This window comes from Dromiciops gliroides, chromosome 3, assembly GCF_019393635.1.
Source record: "Dromiciops gliroides isolate mDroGli1 chromosome 3, mDroGli1.pri, whole genome shotgun sequence".
In the NCBI taxonomy this organism is placed as follows: domain Eukaryota; kingdom Metazoa; phylum Chordata; class Mammalia; order Microbiotheria; family Microbiotheriidae; genus Dromiciops; species Dromiciops gliroides.
Window position 1 is genome coordinate 413,537,726 of NC_057863.1, and position 19,417 is coordinate 413,557,142.

The 19,417-nt window shown below is 37.1% G+C and overlaps 1 pseudogene; it reads left to right on the top strand.

The window, feature by feature from the left end:
* The first annotated feature begins 1,455 nt into the window (after positions 1–1,455).
* LOC122747723 overlaps positions 1,456–19,417 on the top strand; it is a 53,152-nt pseudogene continuing 35,190 nt past the window's right edge.

Genomic DNA, 19,417 nt, shown 5'->3' on the forward strand with positions numbered 1-19,417 from the left:
ACTGAACAAGAGATAGAGATTATTATTAACTGCAATTTGGATAGTTTTGATTACATTAAATTAAAACCAATGCAACAAAGATTAGAAGGAAAACAGAAAAGTGGGAAACAATTTTTACATTTAGTGTTTCTTATAAAGGCCTCATTTCTCAAATATGTAGAGAACTGAGTCAAATTTTGAAAATAGAAATCATTCCCTGATTGAGAAATGGTCAAAAGATATGAATAGGCAATTTTCAAATGAAGAAATTAAAGTTATCTCAAGGCAGATGAAAAAAAATTCTCAATTTTTATTGATTAGAGAAATGCAAATTAAAAGTTCCCTGAGATATAACCTCACATTTTTCCAAATTTCTCATATGACAACAAAGGAAAATGACGCATGTTTGAGATTTGGGAAAATTGGGGACTTGTGAAATTGTGAACTGATTCAACCATTCTGATCATCTCTCCTGGATCTATTTTCCAGGTCAGTTGTTTTTCCAAGGAGATATTTCATATTGCCCTCTATTTTTTTTTTATTCATTTGGATTTGCTTTACTGTGTGTTAGTTTCTCATGAATTCACTAGCTTCCATTTATTGGTGGTAGATGGAATAATACCCCCTGCTTGGAGGACCATTTTGTGAGCTCTGGCCTGAGGACAAGCCATGTGGCCTTGGCATCAGGAAGTGATATTTGCTCATGGGTACTGTTGATCAACGCTACCAGCCAATTACCTTGTAACCGAGTGTGGAGCTGAGATGCTAGCTCCCTGAGATGGATAGATGAAAGGAATTTTGGCTTCTTTTTCTCTCTTCTCTAAATTCTTATGCTCTTTAATAAATACTTAAAAGTCTAAACTCTTGCTAAAGCTTAAAATTTATGGAGACCACTCATTAGATTTTTATACAGTTTAGCTAGAATTTTAGCCCCTTACAGATAGCAGCTTTACAGATGGCTGACCATGAAGAGGAAAGTTGAACCTCAATCTTCTGATCTTCTTTTTGGGTAAGAAATTTTCCTCTAGTCTGTCCCTTTAAACTCCCAAGTACTTCTAACTATTAGCTATTTTCCCTTTAAATTTTCAAATGTTTTTTTCAACTCCCTAAGTACTTTGTTTCTGAGTTTAGTCTGTTTAACCAGACAAATGGGGGATAATATCATGCTAATGCTTTGTTTTTGTAGATTTTCTATTTTTATTTTTGTTTGAAGAGCTAGCAAGGTGCTCACACAAGGGAATATAAATATCCCCCCCCCTCCCAACCATGCCTTTTCAGAGAAACCTCTGACTCCTGCACTTTTTTCAAATTCTAACACTGAGTTTTTCTCTCCTTTTTCATACTTGGAGGCAATGACTCAGCCTCTAAAAGCCTTTGTCCCCCTGGTGGTGGGAGGGGAACACAAGCCTGAGTTCAAAAACCAAGCCTTATTCAAATTGCCCTAATCCCTTCTAGGCTGTGCAGCACATGGGAGAGATGGTTCTACCACATTCTCTTGGGACCCCACCTCCTCCACCTCCCCTGCTGCTACCTCCTACTCCTGCCATGGACACACCCCTTGATCCTCCGACCAGGGAAGTCAAGGGATCTAACCGACCTTCCTCAGGTCCTGAGCTTGAGCATGCCCAGCCTCCTCTACCTGTGCTGGCAGCTTCTGCTTTATTACCAGAGCAACCAGACACTGCCCTTGCCCAGTCAGCCTCAGCCCTACCCCAGCCAGGCCGTGATTCTGACTCAACCTGCTATGGTTCTCCCAAACCGACCTTGGAATACCCTTTGAATTCCAGATATGCTCATTTTTTTCATAATCATTTTGTTAATCTGCTTTTGTCTTTAGTAACCTTATAAAGCATTTGTATTGAGAAAGGACAGTCAGAGAAAATAAAGGGGTTAAAGACAAAGAATAGAAACTTAAGCTTAATGGAAATGTATAGGACAATTATCATATTTCAAGAAAACATTTTGCAGAAATGTAGAAGTAAACAGCAAGGTATCTATATGAGCTTTGGGGGTTTAGATATCAGAATCAAAAATGGTCTAAATTCACTCAGAGAAATAATGTCAGTTCAGAGGTTACATAGGATTTCTATGCTATTACATCTACATTTTGAAATTAACAGTATGGGTTTATTTTCATAGAGATTTTCATTCCTTTAAGATTGTGTTTTATACTTAGTTTAAAAAAGGGGATATTTGTAAATGCTTTTTATAGTCATGTGGTCAAATTTATATTTTGTAATACTCTTATTAATGTTAAGTTCATATTCATTTAGATTTCCCCAGTTTGAATTTCATCTTCTTTTATTCTTCCGTGTGTATTTTTGTTCTATTTATTCATCTAATTTTGAAACAATGTAAGATGGTTTTGATTTCATAATACAATGTTACATGTTCAATCCTAGTTCTTAGGCAATAATTTTCATCAGAGAGCTTTTTTATCTCCTTTTCCATTTGGCTTTTCAAGCTGTTGACTTTCTCCTCATAGTTCTCCTGCATTGCTCTCATTTCTTTTTCCATTCTTTCCTCCACCTCTCTATATCTTCCTTCTATCTCTCCTACTTTCTCTTCAAAGTCCTTTTTGGGTGCTTCCATAGCCTGAAACCAATTCACATTTTTCTTGGAAGGTTTGGATGTAGGGACCCTCAGGTTCTTATACTCTTCTGAGGGTGAACCTCGATCTTGCTTGTCACTAAAGAAACTTTCTCTTGTTCTCAACTTTCTTTGCTTGTTCATCTTGCCATTTTTTTTACTTGACTTTTAGCTCCTTCTTACAGTGGTCCCTACTTGCAAACTACACTTTGTCAAGCTTTAGAGTGTCCCAGGTGTTTTGGTTTGAGGGAGGGCAGGTTTTTCTCTCACTTGGCCTGTTCTCTGGTTCGAAGGTAGCCTCATGCCAACTTGCTAGTTAACCAGTCGGCAGAGTGCTGTGGTGGTTTTTAGCCTTAATGAGCCTGTACCCTTCCCCCATCTTGGCCTCCTCTGCAGGTCAAGATTTCTCCCTGGTTCCCTGCTGGGGTGGGATATCTAAATTCCTCAGGTCCCACAGACACCCCTGTGTTTTCCACTTGCTGGGCCAGCCATTTAGCCTTCTCACCTGACAGTAAGTTTAGTTCCAGAAGACACAGGTGCTTCAGCTGATACAGAGACTGGGATTAAATTTCTCTTGTGCAGCATGTTTGGGGTCTGTGTTGGCACAATCAGGGGTTAGATTCTGCTCATAGCCCAGTATGGCCCCCTTTAATCTGGAAAATGATCTCAGTGTCCTTTTGTGGGTTTTGCCACTCCAGGGCTTGTTTTATTGCTGTTTTGGGGGTGATCCTATATTCTGGAGAACAATTTGGAACTATTCCCCAAAAGCTATAAAACTGTGCACACCCTTTGACCTAGCAATACTACTACTAGTTCTACATACTAAGGAGATCATAAAAAAGGGAAAGGGACACACATGTACAAAAATATTTATAGCTGTTCTTTTTGTAGGGGTAAAGAATTGGAAATTGAATGGATGCCCATCAATTTGGAAATGGACAAGCTGTAGGTATATAAATTTAATGGAATGCTATTATGCTACATGAAATGATGATCAGGGAGATTTCAGATAAACCTGGAACTATTTACTTGACCTGATGCTGAGTGAAGTGGGGTGGGCGGAACCAAGAGAACATTTTATACAATAACAGGAACACTGTGTTGTATGATAGACTTAGCTCTTTTCAGCAATACAATTATCCAAGACAATTTCAAAAGGCTCATGATAGAAAATGCTCTCTACATACAGAAAAAGAACTGTGGCATCAAAATGCAGGTCAAAGCATAATATTTTCCCTTTTTTGCTTCTCCTTTATTGTGGTTTTTTACTTCTGTTCTGATTTTCTCTTACAACATGACTAAAGTGGAAATATGTTTAATGTGATTGCAATGTATAATTTATATAAGATTGTTTTGAGAAGGAGGAGGTAATGGAGGGAGAAAACTTGGAACTCAAAATCTCAGATTTTGTGCTATTTTCATGAGTGAGGAAGGAAGAGAATGAGGGTGAAAAATTTGGAACTCAAAATCTTACAAAAATAATGTTGAAAACTATCTTTAAAAATACTAATAAAAAGAATAATAAAGGACCAAACAATGAAACAATTTTAATATGGAGAGATGACATATGTTCCTGTTGAACTCTGTCATCATTATGGGTCCTAGAAGTTGTCCAATTAGGCAAAACCCCTGGCAGTGTTTCGGTTAAGTCTTGATGATATGAAGAGAAGAATGAAAGAGAAGGAAAGAGGGAGGGAAAGTGGTATGGGAAATTTTTTGCATGTAATTAAAGTGTGCATTTAGACATGTATACAAATCTTGAGGATAGTGTGGGTGATATCAGGAGATAATTTAATATTACTCTCATTTGAACTAGCAAAGGAGAGAATACACAGTTAGATGAAAAAATATTCTTCAATAGGGAAATAGAAATAAAAGGAGTGAAGGGAGAAGGGGGAATTAATGAGGGGGTACGACAAAACTAAGGATGTATAAAATAATTATTGCTCTTTTCCATATGACAAAGGATGGAAATCTGAGGTAGTCTTCATAAATTGGGGAATATCTGAAGTTGATTTAAATTTTGTTGATTTAAATAAATATTATGGAATACTATTGTGCTGAAAGAAGTAATGAAAATGGTTTCAGATAATCTGACACTTTATCAACTTTTACAGAGTTAAGTGAAAATAACAAGGAAAATAATTTATAAGATTAAAAAATCATAAAAAATAATTTAAAAAAAAGAGAATTATGAATTTTATAATCACCTTCCACCTGCTGTCTTAGTGTTTCTCTCACCATGTGGCCTGCTAACATCCTCTTTCCTCTCTGAACAGTTTTTTATGTGAAAATACCATATCCCAATATTGCCAATAGAGAGAATAAAAATTATAATCACTAGAGCTATGGTTATACTCTCATGGTAAGGTTCAAATTTAGTTACAATGCTCTCAGTAACATTAATTAACACTAATGCTTAGTGAGGGGGACACACTCTCCCACTCCATTATCCCAGAGGTTACATCCTACATAGATGAGGAGAAAGCTCATAAGACAATGAGTAAATACTGAGTAGGCCATGTGTTTGAACTTGGACATTAAGTAGTCCCAAAATACTCCAATAAGGAAAAGCATGAGGAAAAAATATTCAATCATAATGTCCTTTAAACTGGACTGGCTTTTCTCCTGAGGTAAGACTTTCAGAGAGGTTTAAAATAAAGGAGGTTGTTTAAATGTGGGAGGCAGTGGGGAGGGATCCACCAGATTAGTTGGTTCATGGCCAAGTAAGGGGTGGGTGGGATGGGTTAAAGAAATGCACATGAGATTGGTTAGCTACTGGCTTTGCTAGCCAAAATGTTGGGGCCAAATTTAATATGGGGAGAGTTAATTGGGTGGCTTGCCATAATATTGGGGTTCAGAAAATAATGAGGGACATCTAGGACCAAAATTTCATCCCCTCTGAACTGCCTTTTTTAGTTACTTCTCCCAGGCCAATAAGAAAGGGGATTGACAACCTCTTTTCCACAAACAAATCAGGTTTTATTAATGGTAATAAAATACACAGCAAAGGTGAAATTAATTAAGCCAATGACAAGGGAATAGGGAAAGAGGAAAATTGATAATCTCCCTGGGTCTAGCAAAGGCTGTCTCAAAACCCAAACTTGGGGGTGGCTAGGTGGCGCAGTGGATAGAGTACCAGCCCTGGAGTCAGGAGTACCTGAGTTCAAATCTGGTCTTAGACACTTAACACTTACTAGCTGTGTGACCCTGGGCAAGTCACTTAACCCCAATTGCCTCACTTTAAAAAAAAAAAAAACTTGCTTTCAGCTCAGCTAATTCAAAGATCTGAATTTTATTAACTCACCACCAGGGGTCCATAATTTCTATGGGAGTCAGTTGTGCAGCCAGTCTCCATTCTGCTCTGAAAGCTCCTCCAAGGCCAGAGAGAGGGCTACTTCCTGTTGGGGTCCCTTTTTTCTACTTTTTTCTTCCTCCCCCAAAGGGGAGGTCCTTCAAGTTATATGGCTGAGACTGGTCCTCTGGTGATGATGCAGTGCACATGCTCTGAGGACACACCTTCTCAGGGTTGGCCAAGTTAAAATAGGTTTAACAGGGTGGGCCAGGTGTGGCTCAACAATCTAATTACCTTAAGTGGGTAGTTAGTAGTTTCTCATTCACACCTAATTCAAACACTTCTAAATCAATCAAGTAGGACCCCTGGCTGTCTACCAAATTCCATTATTTTACCACACTTCTAAACAATGACTTTGATGAGGTTACAAATAAATCAAAATGATATTGAATTCACTGAGAAATACCTAAGAAATAAATGGAAGAAGTTCAAATACCCTGTGCCCTTTCAAAGCAGCAGAATCCAATGATTCCAAACATACTAACTACATTTTATCTTTTCATCTTTCTCATGGAAATTGATCTAGGAGCAGAATGAGACATTCAAGCCAAGCAACAGAATATAAATAATTTAAATTTTTGTTACATACTTTTAATCAAAATGAAACTTGCTCCATTTACATATCAACTGAACAGAACCCATGGAAATTTGAAAACTACTAAGATTTAATATTTGAAAAATTAGGACAGTTATTTAAAAGTATCTACTACTAATGAGAATGTAGGATTAAAGTCTTTATTCCATTTCACCATTCACTTCACTAAACCACCAAAGAACACTTAAATGAAAAAAAATAATTAGGTGGATACCTAGTCGAAGGGAAACTAATTATTTAATACAGTATTACAGTTTGAAATGAGTTAGTCTAATGCTAAGCCATATACATATGAATCAAAATACAAGTAAATCTGGTCCAAAATGTCCATCAAAACATTACTCAGTTTGTAAATGATCAGGGCTATTGGAGACTCTAATACATCTATCATCTTGATGTAGGGGTACCTACAGACCTCTTTGAAGTTGCTGGAATAAAGAATTCAGCTATTATGGGAAAATCACATATAGGTTTCATGGTACTCTATATTGTCTTCTTTGTTTCTTGTTCTTGCTCTTGCTCTTGCTCTTCTTCTTCTTCCTTTTTACCTGGAACAAAGAGGGGCTTGGAGTTGTGTCAAATAACACTGAAAAATCAGTTGATTCTAGAGTGTGAAAGGCCTTAAATGCACATTCTGTTAGTTAAAGAGGTTTTTTTTTAAAATTTTATATTTAATCCTATAGTCAAGAGGAAGCCACTAAATGATTCTGAGGTTGGGAAAAATGCATCTGTTAGATTGAAGTAGCTGAATGAAGGATGAATTGGAGAGAGCAGATGGTGAAGGCAGGTGTTCTAATAGGCTGGTTAGGAAGAAATTATAAAGTCCAGAGTATTTTAGGCTGTATACAAGTGTTCATGGTAGACATCAGAAAGCCACATAGTAATGTTTCTAAACATCATTGTTGACTATAGATTATAATCAATAAGCTAGTATTTTACACACCTAAGAAATGTCAGGCATTATGTTAGATGTTGAGGATAAGAAAACAAAAGGAACATATTCCTATACTTAGGGAATGTATATTCTATTAAATGAAACAAGATGGGTATATTTAGGTAGTTTAAAATATTTACAAAGTAAAACAAGGTGATTTGGAGAGGATGTGGGGGTGAAAGGAAGCATTAATTGTTTGGGAAAATGGGAATGGCTTCCTGTAAGACATGATTCTGAAAAGTAGGGATTTTGAAACAAGCAGCAGAGGTGAGAAAGAGGCCATCTTAGTCTTTGGTGGGAATAGTCTATACGAAGTCATGGAGATTAGAAATGGAATAACTTGTGTGAATAACTTCAAGAATACCGGTTTGTGTGTCATTCTATAGACTGTATGAAATGATATAGCATAAACCTAGAAAAATTTGATGAATCCAGGTTGTGAAAAATAAAAACAAATCAACAATAATAACAACAAAAACTATTTCTATGCTATATAAAGGAGATTGTACTTGTTCTTATAAGAAATAGGGGAAAAATGTCATTTATTGAGCAGTCAGTGACATGGTCGTACCTGTGCTTTGGGGATATTACTTTGGCAGTTGTGTGGAGATGAGAGGGGGTCACTACAGAGCCATAGTTAGGGGGAGGGAATAAGATATGACTGATGACTCAGCAAAGAAGACTAAGAAGGAGCAGTCAGATGAAATTGTTCTCAGTCAACAATACTATAGAGTAGTTATGTTTCTCAGAAATTGACTACATTAGACACTTGGGTTCTTCCAGTGCTGAAAACTTTCTTGGTTTGGGGATGGTATGACAAAACTTGAATTGATTCTTGGTCTTATCCTGCCCCAAGGACAGGGGCAGAGGGACAGAGTGCTGGATCAAGTCAATAAGTCAGCAAGCATTTAGAAACCACTTCCTATTTTCAGGAATTTTGCTGAGTACTGGAGATGCAGAAAAACCAACCAACCAAACAACAACCAACCAGTCCCTGACCTCAAGGAGAGCATTAGCTAATGGGAAGTGAAAGGCACAGGCAAACAACTATATACAAGGAAGATATAAACAGGATAAACTATAATTACACTTAGAGTAAAGACAGTAAGATTAAGGTGGTACTTGGGAAAAAAAAAAGAAAACCAAAACTTTTTACAGAAAATGGGAATGTAGGTAAGATCAAAAGGAAGCCAGAAGATAGAAGAAAGGAAGAAAAGAATTTCAGACATCTAGAACAATGAAAAATGCATAGCATCAGAAAATGGAGTGTCTTGTTGTAGGAACAGAAATGCAGCAAATGTCACTCAATTGCAGTGTATGGACTGAAGACTGGGAAGCTAGGCTATGAAGAACTTTAAAAGCTGAAACAGAGTATTTTATATTTGATCCTGGAAACAATAGGAAGCCAATGGAATTTGTTGAAGAGTGGGGTGACATAGGACATGTTTAGACTTGGAGACAAGGAAAGATCATTTTGAAAGATGGACTCAAATAGGGAGAAACTTGAGTCAAGCTGACCAAACAGCAGCCTATTGTAATAGTCCAGACCTGAGGTGATGAGGGACTGCACCAGGATTGTGGGAGTGTCCAAAAGAAACTTTTTCTGTTTGTTTGTTTGTTTTTGGTTTTTTTTTTCCCTTTAATTCCCTAAGTAGAATAATTTAACTAAAAATCTTCCAGTGAGGCATGGGAATTGGTTAGTTGACCTTCTTGTGCCCAAATCCCTTGCTATCTTTTCCTCCTTTGTGTTTATTATTTCCTGAACTCAGGTGAGTGAATCCAATTTTAAACTTTAGTAGCTACTAAAGTCAAGTTACTAAAGCTTAAAACTGAAACAAGATTTTTTGAACACTCTATAGTGTCCAGGCTTAGAGGCAATTTTGTGAATTTGCTAAGTATGGAGATCCTGGGTCCCACTGGATCATAACTGAAGGGGGCCAGAAGAAAATATGGCAACTACTCCAAGTATCTTGAGAATGGCCAGCAACAAGATCAGTCCAACCTTCACCAATTTATCAGCAGGCATATAGAGTCAAGATGGAATGTAATCATAAATGTAAAGTAATAATAAATAGTCCTGGAAAAATTGCTTTAATGTTCTCATCAGGTATATCAGCCTCCCAGCAGATTGCAAAAATAGCTATACATTAAGTTAGGGAGTCCTTTTTTAAAATGTTCTTCTAATGTGAGTTGCAAGTTCTTTGTATTTAAAATCTGTTTTGTGTGTTGGAATAAATTATCTGTCCTGTTCCTGATTCTTATTGTACAATGAGTAACTTTTATGTGCCTTTTGAGGGTAAACTGAAGAGGCAGGACATAACCTAAACTATAAATAAATTTGCCCTATGAAGCTGCAATATGGGTTTAATAAGCTGAAGAGTATGAGCATGAGTATTCTGGCATGGCAGAATATCTTCTTGACAAGCACACCCTTGGAGACAGTGAGAATGAGAATGAAGCCACACCTGGTTTCCCCACACTTGGGAATGAGGCACCACTCCTCCTATCTTTCACTGCATCTATATTTTGGTTATCTCACCTTTTCATAATCTGTACCAAAAAACTACCACCATTTACATCCAAATAAAGTGATTTGGTACTGATGAAAAAAAAAAGAAAAAGAAAAAGGCAGACCTCCATCTTATTGACTATATTGGTCTTAATATTTTATTTCTCAGATAGTATAAAGATATTTCACATGAATTTGCCATTTTGACAGATTTTGTTCATAATTAAAACTATTTCTACAAAAATTATACAAGCCCAATTGATAATTACCAGACTAAAAATGTCTTAAAATACTGTAGCAATAGTTCCCAATATGTTCATTCTCTTACCTCCCTTACTTCCAAAGTAAATCATGTGATCAATTGACAAGATAGCTCTGTCCCTAATATTGGTCTTTTGTGTAGCCAATTAACTTGTTTATGTGGAAAATAAGTTTATTTTAAGGGCCAAATTAGAATAGAAAGAACAACAATAGATCAAAGTACATTTCTATGTATTTCTATGTCTTCCTGCCATGGGAAAGCAAAGTGTAATGATGTAATCTGTACTCGGCTTGTTGAATATAAATGTGAATGTATATATACATATATATTTGTGTGTGTGTATCTATCTATCATCTATCTATTTATCTAAATGGATAGAGGTCGTGTTTTTTAAAGTGAGAGAAGACAATTTTCTTTTGTTCTTTTGCTTTCTGCTGCTTCCTCTATTGGGAAGTTATGTCTATATTGTTTTCTCTCTGGAATGAAGGAAGGAATCAGAGTCTACTAGCCCACATCATTTTTTTTTTTTAGATCTTGTCTTCTTATTTATTTTGTAAGATTTGAGAGATTCAGGGATTCTCCTGTTTTGTTTTGTTTTGTTTTGTTTTCCCTACTTAGAAAGGAGACCCAATGAACCTGAAAATGAAACTATGGAACCTTGGGAAGAATATTTCCCACTCCCTTGTCCATTGTTTCTAGAAGTACTTTCACTTTAAGTTCTGCACTCCTCTTATATCTCTAGCCTTCCATCTCAATGTCTTCTCATTTTCATTAATGCTGGCTGCTCTCTTTCATGTATGTGTCTTCTCTGCTTGATTGTGTGGATAAGTTTCTAAATGTAAAGTAGTTATCTGATTGAACTAATTTTCACTTTGATGAACAATGATTTTCTTACTTTTTGGTGAACTAAAATTTTCCCCAATCTGATCAATGAACTTTTAAATTTATTAACTTAGTAAATTTATACTCCTGTTTTTAAGGAGAAGACTATGAGGGTGTTAAGTTGTTGGATACATTTGCCAGGACACATTATAACTACAAATCTTAAATTATATATAAAGAAGAGGGGGGATTTGTCCATATTGAGATTTGAAAATCTGAATAAAGACTAATTGAAATGACAAAATTAGAATTTGTGCTATGCATGATAAGAAGATAGGAAAATATGAGATAGGCATATAGGAATATCTCCTTCAATGTCCCTTAATTGTTATCAGTTTAGCTACCATATCTCTTCATACAAATATGCATTGATTAAGTTGACTCATTATGATTCTGACAATGGGAATTCTGCAAGCTAAGTAGAGTGGTAAGTTAAATAATATCTTTTAGCTGTTTAGATTAAGTTATTATTTAGTTCATGGAATTTATACTTTTCAATAGGATTCTGTATTTTTTTAAATGGAATACACATTTGTTGCTTACTTACTACATATCAGGCAGAGGGGAGACAAAAATGAATGTACCAGAAATAATTTCGATTGGGCTGAATTTCCCCCCTTTAAACATAAATTATATATGCATAACAGTAAAATTTCATATCTCACTCAGGTGAGTTGGGCAAATCTATTTAAATGTTTTCTATGTGTTCATATCTCTCTCTGTATATATATATCTGTCTATCTTCACAGATAGATATATACATATATATACTCACATATACTAATGTATCTATATGTATATATGCATCTATATGCACATGTGTGTGATTATATGTGTGTACTTATCTACATATCACAGTGACTGGCACACAGTAGACTCTGAAAAAATGTGTTTATATATATGTGTATATGTGTATGTATACACAAATACATATACACAAAACACATATATACTTGAAAACATGTAGAAAAATTTAGGTCTATTTCTTCAAACATATGTGATAACAATAATCATCATTAAATTTTTCTTCAAAGTCACTCATATGTGTCTCATTTCTTCAAGTAATACATTTTCTTCCAAAGGATATTATAAGTATCTTTTATTATGGAGAAGTTTTATATTTACTTTGAATATCATAGTGAGTAGACTGGGAATAAGTGTGTATGAAGAATTAGGCAGAAGTAGTTGTTCAAAGGATATAATTAAACAAATGTATCATTAGGGAAAAATATATATAACTGGGTATAAACAATGTCCAGGCTACAGGCTCTATTGAAATTGCTAAATTATGAGGAGAACTTAAGGAAGATCCTCAACATATTTGATGGACCCCTTATGGTACATTTTTGGGAAGACATGGAAGAAAATTATACAAGATAAGTAGACACGGATATGTTGCAATATTCATTACTGGAGGAAAGACTCAGATTCATTGGAATATTTTGGGAAAAAAAGTAATATTGTTAACATTAACAAATTTGATTGGTAACTATTTGAGTGATTAGCTGGTTATAGGAAATATATATTTTCACATTCCATAACTTTCCTAAGTGCTAAATTTTTTTTTCTATGAATAAAATCTTAAAGAACAACAACAACAACAATTAGTACAAAATTAGAAGATTCAGTTGAGATGACATGGTGTGCAACTAAAACAACTTAGTTCTTATCAGCTATATTCTAAAAAAAGTTGTTGATTATATGTCATAATGAAATGCCCGTAGAAGTACAATTAATATATATCAATTGCCATAAGGAAAACAAATTTATTATTAACTAAAAAAATGTGCAATAAAATGGTAAACACTGACAAACTGTATGCTTACTTTCCTATCTATCCAAAATTTTGTGGGAACCATCTACACATGCATTGAGAACATCTTCAATATGAAAAATCATGTCTACATTCGGATTATGTCCAGAACTATTCTGTAAATTGGCAAATCTTTATTATCACAAAGTGACCAAAATGTAAATTATACCAAATCCCACTGTGCTTATTTTACTTTTTAAAGTATTTGTTTGATTTGGTAAGGCAAAAATGCTTCCTTAAAAATACCATTCAAACTACAACAAATTCAAAAATTTTAAAGAAACAGGGAAAATGAAGAATTATAATAAAATGTCTATATTTCTTTGATTGCAATGGAAAAAATAAGAGGAAACATGTTGGATATGATTTCAAATTAGAAATAAAATATAAGTAAATGTGTTTGAAAAGTCACTTACTTTACAAAATCGGATTTTTAAAGAAAAGCAAAAGAAGCAAAAGTCAAAAAACAAAGCAAAACCAAAAACCAAAAATAAAAAGCAAAAGAATTGCTAAGCACCCTTTTGTGCTCTTAAAGAACTTAAAGGTGTGGTGAATTCCAGGTCTTTTCAGTGCCTTTCAAAAGTCAAAACAAAGAAAACAAAAAGGATTAAAAAAAAATAGGTATAGGGTAGGGAAAGGGTGGGAGAAATTGAGGTGGGCCAGAAAACTAGGCCATGTGCTTCAGTGCTTTGCCTGTAGAAGGAAATGCTTGTTAAATTTTAAGGTATTTAAGCTGCTAGAATTTGGGGTATGCCACATTGTTTTAACTGGTTCCCCAATTCTCTGCATGCCAAAGTGGCAGGGGTGTCTGAATTGTCATTGATCTTTCTAATGCTGTCATAATGTTTTTTATGGTAGAAGATGTGGAGTTCTCTATCATCAGTTTTGTCTGTGCCACTGATTTTCAATAAGGGCTGATTTAATTGATGAACCACCACATTCAGCTGATGCTGCTTAGCAAATGCTACAATTGTATCATTTCCTCCCCACTTTCCAAATTTATTTAATTCGTCAACATATTCTTCAAAAGGGGAGTCATTTACTCTAAAAGACTCAAACTCTTGTCTATGGTTAATCATATAAGAAGCAGCTTCTTGTCTGTGTCTGAGATGACTTCTACAGTGACCTTCTAGCTGGTCTGCTAAAGCCCTAAAAAGGCAATTTCCATCTCCTGATACTTCACAAAGACTGAGTCCCAAAGCATTTAACTGATCAGTGGGATTATCAAATGGGAACTGCCTATTTCCTCTGAACTCTCTTTGCTCTTTAACAGTTGCTATCATTAGGGCTTTTAGCTCTTTAGCTTCTACCTCAGGTCTATCTGAAATCTCTTCACCTATGAATGGTGCAGGTTTTAAATGAGAGCAATGAATCCATGAGTCTTTTTCACCAATTTTATTGGCAGTAGGAGTTGTCAATAATACCTGAAAAGGTCCTTCCCAGGCAAGTTGGGTTCCACTGGTTCTCTGAAAATTCTTTACATATATTTTATCTCCTGGGTTGAGGCTGTGCAATGAAAAGTCTAATGGGCCTGCCTGGACCACAGCTCCTGCCTCATGGAGTTCACGTAGCCTGGTCTGTAATTACTATATATAGGAGGCAACAGTATCACCTCCCACCAGTGATGTATAAACTGAGGAAAAAGTTTTAGCTTGGATAGGAGGGTCACCAAAAAGCATTTCATAAGGAGATATATGAAGTTCTCCTCTTGGTCTACTGCATAGATAGAATAATGCCAATGGTAGAACATCAGGCCATTTCAAATGGGTTTCAGTACATAATTTGCCACCCATACTCTTAAGCTCTTTATTCATACGTTCAACTTGGCCTGAACTTTGTGGATGGTAGGGCGTGTGGAATTTTGGAGTCACTCCCAAGAAAGAGTAGATTTGGGATAAAATCGAATCAGTGAAATGTGTGCCTTTGTCAGAATCGATGCGGGCTGGTGGGCCAAAACGAGGTACTATCTCTTTAAGAACAATTTTGGGAACAAAGGCAGCTGTGGCTTGGGGGCTGGGAAAGGCCTCCACTCACCAAGTGAGCTGATCAACTATAACAAGCCAAAATTTATAATGTCCTGCTTTTGACATAGTAATATAATCAATTTGTAAGTGCTCAAAAGGTGTATATGCTAGAGGACGCCCTCCATAAGCTTTGGCCTTAAAAGCATACTGATTATAAGATTGACATGTGGAGCAGCCCGAGCAGATTCGAGATGCTGTATTAGTCACACCTGGTGCTATCCAGGTTCTCTTAATAGAGTCTACAATGCCTTGTGTACCAAAATGACCTTTTCTGTGAACAGAGAGTCATACCTGGTGGTAGAATTTTTGGGGAAGAAGTGGCTTACCTTCCGGAGACACCCAGATGCCATTGATCTGTTTCGCCTTAAATTTCTTTTTCCACTTTTCTACTTCAGAATCGTCATAAGTTAGGTTGGAAGGAATATCCTCAGAAGGTGAAAGGTTAAATACATGTTCAGGAGCTTCTAATGCAGCAAGCTTGACTGCAGAATCGGCTCGTGCATTTCCCTTTGAAACAGGATCACTATTCCCTGTGTGGGCAGGGCAATGTACAATGGCTAGGGAAGAAGGCAGTTTCAGGGCATCTAAGAGGTCCTTGATAAGGTCCCCATTGGCAATAGCCTTGCCCGAGGATGTTAGGAAGCCTCGTTGACGCCAAATCATACCAATAAAGTGGCATATGCCAAAGCCATGTTTCGAGTCAGTAAAAATGGTGGCACTCTTATCTTTGGCTATATTACAGGCCTGTGTAAGAGCCACAAGTTCAGCAGCCTGTGCACTAAAATGGGAAGGCAGAGAAGCTGCCCAGAGGGTGTCATAATCAGAAACTACAGCAGCTCCAGTAAAACGGGTTCCCTCTCTCATAAATGAGGAACCATCTGTATAGAGGACAAGATCAGGGTTTTCTAAAGGTGTATCAAAAAGATCATCATGAGGGTTTTCAGCCATATCAACTAAAGAAGCACAGTCGTGCAATGGTTTCCCCTTAGAATGGTAAGTTAGGGAGTAGTGTTGTTGGATTGAGAACTGTGCAGCATGTTAAAGTGATATTCTCATTACCTAACAGGGTTATTTCATACTTAGCCAGCCTTTGATCTGAAAAGGCTTGTGTCCTGTGCCGTAGTAAGAGAGCCTTCACTTCGTGAGGGCATTGCACAGTTAGAGGGTTACCTAGGACCAAATCGGAGGCTTTTTCTATCAAAAGGGCTGTGGCCGCCACTGCTCTAAGGCAAGGTGGTGCTCCAGCCGCTACAGGGTCCAGCTAAATTGAATAGTAGGCTATAGGGGGTTAGTTAGGCCCCAGTGATTGAGTCAGAACTCCAGAAGCCACCCCCCTTTGTTCATGCACAAAGAGAGTGAAAGGCTTACTATAATCTGGTAGTCCTAGGGCAGGTGCTGATAACAAGGCCCGTTTTAATTCCTTTATGGCTGAGAGATGCTGGGGATCCAATTGTAAAATGTCTGGGACAGAACTTTTTGTTAGAGCTATGAGAGGTTTAGTAATTTCACCAAAAGAGGGTATCCATTGTCTACAGTACCCGGCTGCTCCCAGAATGGCTCTCAACTGCCTCTTAGTAGTGGGGGCAGAGAGTTGTTGAATGGCCTGGACTCACTTAGAAGAGACAGAGTGAGTTCCAGCAGCGAAAATAAATCCTAAATATTCTACCTGGGGCAAACACCATTGTACCTTTGACTTGGAAACCTTGTGTCCTCTCTTGTGCAGCTCCAGCAGTAAGTGACGGCTATCTTCCTGACAAATTTTAGCATTAGGAGAAGCCAAAAGTAAGTCATCAACATATTGTACTAGTGTGGAGCCTTTAAAGGTGATGGAGGCCAGATCCTGCTGTAAAATTTGGGAAAATAATGTGGGACTGTCTACAAATCCCTGTGGGAGTCTAGTCCAGGTCCACTGTCTATTTTTCCAGGTAAAAGCAAATAAATATTGGAAGTCCTCATGTACTGGTATGGAGAAAAAGGCAGAGCAGAGGTCTACCACTGTGAAACATGTAGATTCATAGGGAATGGATGAAATTATCATAGCCAGGTTTGGAACTCTAGCATGTCTAGGAATAACATAATTATTAATTGCTCTAAGATCTTGCACAAAACGATAAACAGGTTTACCATCTGGCCCAGGCTTGGGTTTTTTTAACTGGCAAAATGGGAGTATTGCATGGAGAGTGATGACATGGAATAATAATACCCTGGCTTTTCAAAGCCTCAATTATAGGTGTGATCCCTTTTATTGCTTTCCTAGACAATGGATACTGAAGGAATGGAGGGGGGTGGTCCCCCCTTAACTTTAAAGGTAACAGGCATGGCAGACTTAAGGAGCCCCACCTCATTAGGGGATGAGGCCCATAAAGACTCAGGAATGTCAGAGGGAATTTTGGATACTTCCCCTACTGTTCCTTGAGCTTCTGTAAGTAAAATTGGTAATAAATGAACAGTATCCTCTGGCAATTGTAGGGAGATAGCCCCATCTGGAGCACAAGATATGGTTGCTCTAAGCTTGCAAAGGAGATCACAACCTAATAAATTTACAGGGACATCAGGCATGAGTAAGAACAAATGTTCCACTGTTAAGGGCCCCATAGATATCATGCGAGGATTCAATTTTGCCACTCTCTGGCTCTTTCCTGAGACTCCTACTACATTAAAAAATCCTACAGGTCTACACCCAGCATCTGGTTTGCTTACTAATACTGATTTAGAGGCTCCTGTGTCTAGTAGACAATTGTAATAAGTCTCCCCCACTTTTAGGGTGACATGTGGTTCATTACTCTGGGGAGGTGAATGGACTGGTACAAGGGCATTCAAAAAGTCTGGGTCTGGGAATATATGGCTTTCATTATCTATGTTCCATTCCTCCCCAAGACCCCGTCATTCCTGTGCCCTCCTCTGAGAGGGACCTTGGTTACCATTATTCTGGTACTGCCTTTCTGTATTCCTCCGAAAAGATCTATTTCTATTTTGATTTCGCCTATAATTAGAATTAGAATTTCTTCTCCAAGTCCTACATTCCCTCAATTCATGCCCCTCCTTACGACAGTAACAACATACCTTAGTGTCCTTGTTCAGGTGTTCACATATCTGACTAGGAATTGCCAGTGCCAGAATGCTCTGTTTAGGGTGATCTGGACCTTCCTCACGTGAGTCAAAGACATAATTTGCAAGTTCCTTAAGTCTATCAGCTGTTAAGGTCCTCCAATCTGGACATTGAGTCAGAAAGTATCTGCTTATTTCTGGCAGTGAATTATAAACAAATGTGTTGAGAACGATATAGGAATCTCTTAAATCTACTGGATCCAATATGGTGTACTGTCTAACAACCTCACAAAGTCTATCATAAAATCTGTTTGGTCTTTCATTAGCCTCCTGAGGTAGGCTTAAAAATTTCTGCCAGTTTTCCGGTTTTCTAGATCAAGATTCCATTCCCTTCAGAAGTGTTTCTCTAGTGTCTTTTAATCTTTGGAAATCCCTGTCGTTGTTATAATTCCACTCTGGATCCTTTGGAGGCCATTCCACATCGGCCTTACCCTTCGCAACAAGGGCATTTCCTGCTGAGATAATATCTGTAATCTCAGTTGGGGACAGTAAAGTATCCATAAGGCAAGTAACATCAGCCCAAGTGGGTTGATATATATTAAATATAGTCCTTAATTGTGAAATTACAGTGTTTGGATTTTTCTCAAAACTAGGGATGATTGATTTCCATGCGCTCAAGTCACTTGGTTTAAAGGGGCTGTATTTTCTGTCTGGAATTGGTGCTCCTTTTTTGGTATGATCTATAGTTTCCTGCAGGGGGAGCAGTTTCTGCTGATCTGATTCTAAACTTGGATCATCTCTAGTAGAAGGAGCTATCTTGACGACTCTCTCCATATGTAACAATTTCCCCCATATTATAACAATGATAATAGCAAAAATAAAATCCTTAGTCGTGTGAACTATGGATGTGGTATTAAAAGGTATTTCAATTGCAGGCATAAAATTTCTATCTATATTAAATGCATTTTCCCAAAGATTCACACTTAGACTATTATACAAAAAAGTTTTTGCTCCCTGAATGAAGAAAAAATCAATAATGTTATGAAGGACCATTGACTAAACTATTCCTCTAAGTCGGGATGTTATGCTGTCCCAATACATTCAGATGAGAAAAATCAAAGGGATAGTAGAATATTCGAGCATCTTGCCCTTTAAACTGGGCTGGCTTTTCTGTTTAAAGCATGGCTTTTAGAGGCTTAAAGCAAGGGAGATTAGGCAAATGAGGGAAAGTCAGTGGGGGTATTTAAGAGAAAGTCCACTAAATTAGGTGGCTCATGGCCAAACTAGGGAGGGTGGGAGGGTCTTTAAGATCCCTTCAGGGGTTGCCAAAACTATGAGATTTAAAATTGGATATTAGATCATAAATCACCCCTACTTAACTTTTCCCTTAATTTATCTCCCAGACTAGTAAATGGAAGAAGCTTCTG